General features: G+C 47.1%; 1 long non-coding RNA gene across 1 annotated transcript; it reads left to right on the forward strand.

The window, feature by feature from the left end:
• Positions 1-2,730: 2,730 nt before the first annotated feature.
• LOC309844456 lies at positions 2,731-5,955 on the forward strand. The gene is made up of 4 exons (XR_014300705.1): positions 2,731-3,137; positions 3,691-3,743; positions 4,268-4,428; positions 5,568-5,955. It is a non-coding gene; the product is annotated as an uncharacterized lncRNA (long non-coding RNA).
• Positions 5,956-7,228: the final 1,273 nt, after the last annotated feature.

Here is a 7,228-nt window from a genome sequence, read left to right on the forward strand (position 1 = left end):
CTACTGGTAGTCATGTGAAGCCTCTGGAATTCATAGGACTGACCACCTTGGATCATAAAAAGAGCCCTTCCTCCCTCCATCTCTCCCTCCCTCCCTTTCTCCTGTCCATCCATCCTTCCTTCCTACCTTCCTTCTTCCCGTCCTCCCTCCTTTCCTTCCCCCCCCCACCAACCCTATGTCTCCCCTATGTTCTAGCTCATTAAGCCACAATCCCTACCTCAAGGGGCCAGGGGTCCGAGGAGGGCACAGGCATGGCTAACACTGCTAGGAAAGGTGCTTCTGAAGAAAGAGGGGCACTTGCCCAAAGAAGTTTCTTAACTGGCCCCAGACCACATGACTCACTGTCATTGAGTAGAGCCCAGATGAGTAAACTTCATGAAAAGGATAAGGTCAAGGAGCCAAATGAAGTGAGGACACTAGAAAGGGGGAGAGAAGAAGGAAGAAAATATAGGAGGAGGGGGAAAACTAAAGGAATATCAGAAAACGATGGATGGAAGTGAAAGAATGAAGAAGCGCCCAGCTGGGATGAATCTGGTGACTATGGTGTGTGTGTGTGTGTGTGTGTGTGTGTGTGCACGCGCGCGTGCGTACTTGTGTGTGTGGTGTGTATGTGTCGGTGTGTATACCAGAAGGAGACACCTGGGGAGTGGGTGCCCTCTGTGCAAGACATTAAGAGGTCACTTTACAGACTGTCTCACTGAATCCTGCTATCAGTGTGGTGAGGTAAACTTTGTTATTCCCATTTTACAGATTAGGAACTTTTAACTCAGAGAAATGAAACCCCAGATGCTCCAGGCGATATAGAACACTGTCTGGGGGCACCTAGGTGGCTCAGTCTTAAAGCCTCTGCCTAAAGCCTCTGCTTCTCCCTTTCTCTGCCTGCTTCTCTCCCTACTTGTGATTTCTGTCAAATAAATAAGTAAAATCTTAATGACAAAAAAAATAAAGAACACTGTCTGCAGTGCACTATAGGCAAGCTGGAGCTATGCTTTACTGCTGGTGACTAAGCCCCACCAATATCCAGTGTGTTCTCCTGGTGGCAGGTTATCTGTTCAAGGCAGCAACCAGGGGACCTCAAGTCCTGCCTTCAACAACACTGTCAGCAGCTCAAATGCCACAAGTGGGTGAAGTTAAGGGCACTGGCATGGACCCAAAGTTGCCCTTGGCACAGTGTCCAGAAAGCATTTGGGGAGCTGTCCATCCCTCTTGGCCGAGATACATAGGGCCTCCTAGTTATGTTAATTAAACAAATCTAATCACAGAAATGAACTGACCCAGGGGATGGGAACAGCACGCAGCCTCAAGTTCCTGGTGAAAATCCAGTTAAGACAGAGGTGAGCTCACCCTACTCTGGAAAGATCACAAGGGGCAAGAGTGGGGCTAAGAGGAAGTTAAGAGAGAAAAATCATACCTGAATATCCATTACATGAGTCTCCTTCCTAAATATCTCTTGTGTCAGGGAGGGCCCAGGAAAAACCTGGGAGAGAATTAAATAGAAACTGGGCATCCACCTATTCCCTCTTTTACCATTTTCCTGAGATTCTGGTTGGGAAACATGTGGCAGGCACAGGAGACGAGGACACACGTCCTGTACAGAGCTGGAGTGCAGAGCTGGGCTGGCCATACAGAGCCCAAGGGTCAAGTCTGATCTGGGCTCTGTCACCAAGGGGCCATTTGACCTCTGACTTTGTACTCCCTGAGCCTTAATAAGATGAAATGCTAGTACTGGACCACAAGCCAACTCATAGGGTGGCTTCAGAGACCCAGAGACATAATGGGTCTACAGGAACTTAAAATTTTAAGTAAAAGCTTCTATCGAGCTTGTCATTAAGACTGTGTTTTAAATAATGAAACAGCAAACAGAAAACGCTGGTGAGGTTCCCCTAAAGGGTGGGAGAGGGCTCATTCTGCCTTTCATCTATGTATTCAGAGTGCATTTAGCATTAACATGCATTAGCATTAATGCATTAGCATTAGTATGTTCCAGGTTACAGAAATAAGTATAACACCGCCTCTGACCTGGAGAGAATCTTTCAGAGACCACAGTGGGAGGAACTGTGTCTTGTTTTTCTTCCTGTTATAACCTCAGTACTTAACAATAGGTTAATATTTAAGAGTAGATGCTCAATAAATGATTAAATGAATGAACCGCCAGTTTTGTAGGGATAAAAATAAACAGGCATTTTCGATAAAGCCTGGTGAAGCTGAGCGTTAATGGGACCCCGGGAACTGTAATGAGGGACACTGCGCGGGCGCTAGCGGGAGGAAAGGCTCCTGGAAGTGTGTGCTGAGGGAGAAGCTGCCTCTGGATGAAAGGTGCGGTTAAAGTACCAAAGCAGGTCTGGCGGGCTCTGGAAGCCCCGTCACCCTCCTCCAAGGAAGAGGGACGCACGGAGAGAGAAGTCAGATGAATCCTTATTAAGACACTGCCCGCGGCCAGCCAGCTAAAAGAGACGCCGGAAGGAAAGTTAGCGGGAAACGCGAACTTGGATTTAAGAAAGAAAAAAAAAAAAAAATCGGGCTGCGCCGGGCACAGGAGTCCCAGATGGACAGCTCGGGACACCCCGCTGCGAACAGGGACGCGAACTCGAGGACCCGCGGGTGCGACAGCCGGGGGATGGAGGCGGTGCAGGGGGCGGAGCGGGGCGTGCGCGCATGCGCGCGGGAGAGCGCAGGGATGCGGTCGTGCGTGCGTGCGCGCACGCGCAGCTAACACCCCGACGGATAAGCCTGACAAAGGCGGGGACGCCTGGCGGCCCCGGGGCTACCGAGCTGGCGCCGCGAGGCAGTGACGCCCGAAGCGAGGGGGCGGGACGCACGGAGCGCCTCGCCGAGCCCCGCGCCGTTAAAAACAAAGCCATCTCTTTTGAAACAAAAATGAAACAGACGTGGCCGGGGAAAGCTAAATATTTGCCAGCCGATGTGAACAAAGGGGAAAAGTCCAGCCAGGGAACTTTGAGTTTCTGCGCGAGCCCCCAGCGGCCCCGCTCGCTGGATACTTTATGAGAACGTCCTTTGCCCCTGCTTTCCCTCAGTCCCCGAAGGAAAATAAATCCTCGGCCAAATGAGACTTGACGGCGTGAACAGAAGACCGTCTCCAGACTGTCCCAGCTGGCGCAGGCGGAGCCGGGCCAGAGGTACCGCGTGGGTTAAGGCCACCAGCGCCCGGGGTGCAGAGAGCGTCGCCCTCCGCAGAGCTGGGACCCATGCAGCGCCAAAGAAGCCTTTGTTTTTCTCTCTAATCCCTTCTGCCAACCCGGGATATAAGTCCTCGCTATTTCTGCTCGATGTACCCCACCCCTGATTCTCAACAGTGCAGCCTCTCAGCCCCACCCCCACCGCCCACTGTGAGTCCCCTCCTCCTCCCTCCGTTAAACCGCAGCATCACACAGCAAGGCCCTATTGCAGTTACCCATAAATGCAAAGGCGAGGAGCCACCAATACCTGTTTGAGGAGATGGCATTTTAATTAGCACACTCCAGCTGCCATAAACCCCGATCCTGTCCCACCTCTCCTCCCCCTCCCCGTGCCCTCTCCCAACCTTCCTGCTCACCCCCATCTATGTAAAAAAGCCATAAAGCCTTTCTCCAATCGCCTTCTTGGAGTTTATGCAACCCCCAGAACACAGGTTGATTGGAAAGGTCTCTCTCCTGGATAACAACAATTCAATGTGCCTTGACATTTTAATAGCCTGCCGTCCTGGTGAACACAATCGAGCAAGGCAGTGAAGCAAAAATCATTAGGTAAGCAAGATAATCTAAGCGGAATCTGTTGCCCGCACTCGCACATCTGGGGGCAGGTTGCACATCTGGGGCGGTCCACAAAGCTGGGTTCATCCTGCCCTGCAGCAGCTTCGCATGTGTGCGTGGATATATAAACTCGTTCAGTTAGAGATACACACCTTCACGGAAGATTTTGGGAGATAAACATACTAAGGAAATACCAGTCACCCCATCTAACTACCACCAAATTAAACTTACTGCTCTCAGTACAGACTTGAATATTGGTTGGGATCCCTAACACCAACCATTTAAAGGCTTATGTATTTCCGAAATAGATACATATTCATTTATATAAAGATTTTGAATATAATGCCATAGCTAAATATGTAATTGAAACATATATATGTATATATGTACATGTATATATACACACACACTGTAAAACATTTATGCTTAGTGTATGCAATGTACTATTATAAATGCTGCGTGTCTACTAACTCATTTAATCCTCAAAACATAAGTATGTTATTCTTCCCACTCTACAGATGAGGTAACTGAGGCACAGAGTTCAAGCAACTTGTCCACAGTCATCTTCCAATAAGTGCTGGAGCCAGGATTTGAATGCAGGCAGTCCGCCTCTTGTATCCAAGCTGTCATCCACTAAGTCATGCCATCTTGCAAAAAGAAGTCAAGTCACACAAATAAGGTTACATGTCTTTATAAAGTCAGTGCATGCTTTCGTGAATGTGTGTATCTACACACCCACAACACACATATTTATGTGGATACTCAAAAGGTGCAAAGCAGTGTTACTTCTTTCGGTATAAGCACCTGCATTTATGTGTTCCTCCGTATTCACGAGTTGAGTATCTTGTGAGTCCCAAGATCATGTGTTAGTACTGAGGATATAACAATTAATTAGACACAAATACCACACTCAAGTAACTCATAGCCTACAGGAAAGTCAAATCAGCAAAAAGTTGTTGACCTTGGGGGTGATAGGATAGAGACTGACACAGAGCTGCAGAAGTCCAGAGGATCCCCCATTGCCCCCCACCTGCCTCACACATCCCCTACCCAGAATCCTCTGGGGAAGCCATATACCCATTCACATGAGGTTGTCATACACAAAACGTGGAGAGCTCTAACTGGGAATCACCTTCAAGACCATTTTATAAGCTACCTAAGAAATGAGTCTTGTGGTTTGATAATTACACATCACACACACACACACACACACACACACACATACAGAGCCCTTTCTTAGAAGGAGATAGGAGTGACATCACAGAACCTCAAGGGCCAACAGATGACAGAAAATTCTCCTGTTGGATTCCAATCCACCCCATTCGCCCATGCTCCTCCCTCTCTTCCTGCAAGGAAGTCCGGCAGAGATCGGTTTCCCAGGGTGCTGACTTGGCAAGCTATTCACTTTATGAATATGACCCTCAGAGGGGAGAGCCCCTCTCAGCAGCCCCCGAACTATGTTATCACCGTTATTAAAGGAGCTTAAAGAGGAGCTGGGAGGATGAGACACCACTGGAATTGCAGCCTGATTGTGATTGATGTGTTCCTATTAGCGCCTCAGTGTTATCTCTCTGGATGGCAAGAACAGCCAGTGGCTTGTAACACAACAGATTACCTGAGTTCTCAGCCTTAGAAGGATGTTTAAATAAAATATAGTCCCTCTTAGCAAGAGGCTCATTTTCTCCACGAGGCTCCCAGACTATTTCATGTCAGCTCTGATTCGCTGCGACTCTCCTCAGTAAACATGTCTTATCATTAATAATTCTTTACAAGCACAATCTCCAAGAGTCCTCTCTCTCTCTCTCTCTCTTTCTCTAGGTGGCTGGACTCAGACACATCACGCTCCAGTTTGGGTTCCAAGGTGCTTCTCTCTGGATTTTCACCTGCCTTGCCAAAAATGATTGATTACGCCGGGCCGACTGGGTGTCCGGCAATACCCAACAAATGACTTTGGCCCCTAACAGCAGGCCTTGGCCAGATAGAAATCAATATTTCACCATTAAAATCTATCAAAGAAGAGTTAAGGCACCATCTGTCCCTGCCGCCTCTCTATGGTGTGTGAACATTAAATCCGACACTTGTACTACATGGGTAATCAATATATAGTGGTTCACAGATCATTTGTGGTTCCTTTTTAGCAGTGATGGATGTCTGGAATCGTTGTGATTCATTTTGTCAGACCATTAAACAAGATTCTGTCCAGTTCCTTCCTGATTTCATTTAGAGGATCATTCTTCACAGTTCATAAGAGGGAAACGGTTTTACCAATCTGCTTCTATTTCAATAAGTCACTTTATAGAGATTTTGTGTCCTCCAGACTGTAAAAATTCTGGAGAGATAGTACAAACAGACCTCTAAAACTATTCACTGCATGACATATGCATAAAGTGTGAAGAGAGGAATGTAAATATGTTTACCTCTTTATCTGCAAATGTTGGTTTTAACCCCCTCCTGGCTGGAGCGCTGACCTGTGGGGCACTCCCAGAACAGTGCCCACCACAGCAGGAGGAGGCTGAGGCTGGTGACTGGGGACCCATTCATAGAGGCAGGGGGAACCACCTCCCCCCAATGTTCGGTGGCATGGCCAAAAGCAAATGGGGATGGCTTTTTTGGAGGTGAATTTCAGACCTTCATTTCTACAGTCGAGATGATCTTGCTACTCACCCAAATGTTTGGCAAATGCCTTTCGGTACTCTGGTGCAACATGCTCACCCAGGAGAAGAAAGGGTGACTGTGTCCTTGAGGGCAGGGTAGGAATGACCATAAGGACATACATGATGATACCAGCTGCCCTTCGGGGGGCACTGACCTGTACCAGGCACAAAATACGGCCAAGTCTCACCCTTGACAATTTTATAAGATAGGTACTGCTCTCCCCACTTTCCAGTGGGGGAAACTGAGGCTCAAAGAAGTTAAATATACTGCTTACGATTGCCCTACCCAAAAAACTGGAAGGTCAGGACCCAGACCTAGGCCTGTCTGACACCAAAGAGCCCCCAAGACCATGGCCAGCTCTTGGCTATTGGCCATCACTCTGCAGGTGATTTTGTTTCAACCCAAGTGAATTTCCTTCAGTCCTCCTGGTCTACATCCTTGCTCCAACCAATCAGGGTGCTTTTAGGAAATAAAGCTTTTTAATTATTATTTTAAATAATTCTGCAACAAAAATCACTAAATAATGCACTCCAAAGCCAAACAATTGATTTTAAACCATTTTCCAGTTTTGGATTATTGGATAATTATATCACTGTGGCTGATCTAAGTGCAGATAAGCAGATATTGATTTAAATATTAGCATACACATAAACACATTATTATATATACACAGATATATATACACATATATGTGCATCCATTTTATATCGTTATTATAAATTATAGAACATATTTGAAAGACTCTAGAGATGACTTAGTTTTTCCTCCTTTCCTTTCCTTTTAAAATAAAGTAATTGAGTCTCAGAAAGAATAAATGCTGGACC

This window comes from Mustela nivalis (genome assembly GCF_964662115.1).
Source record: "Mustela nivalis genome assembly, chromosome: 11".
NCBI lineage: Eukaryota > Metazoa > Chordata > Mammalia > Carnivora > Mustelidae > Mustela > Mustela nivalis.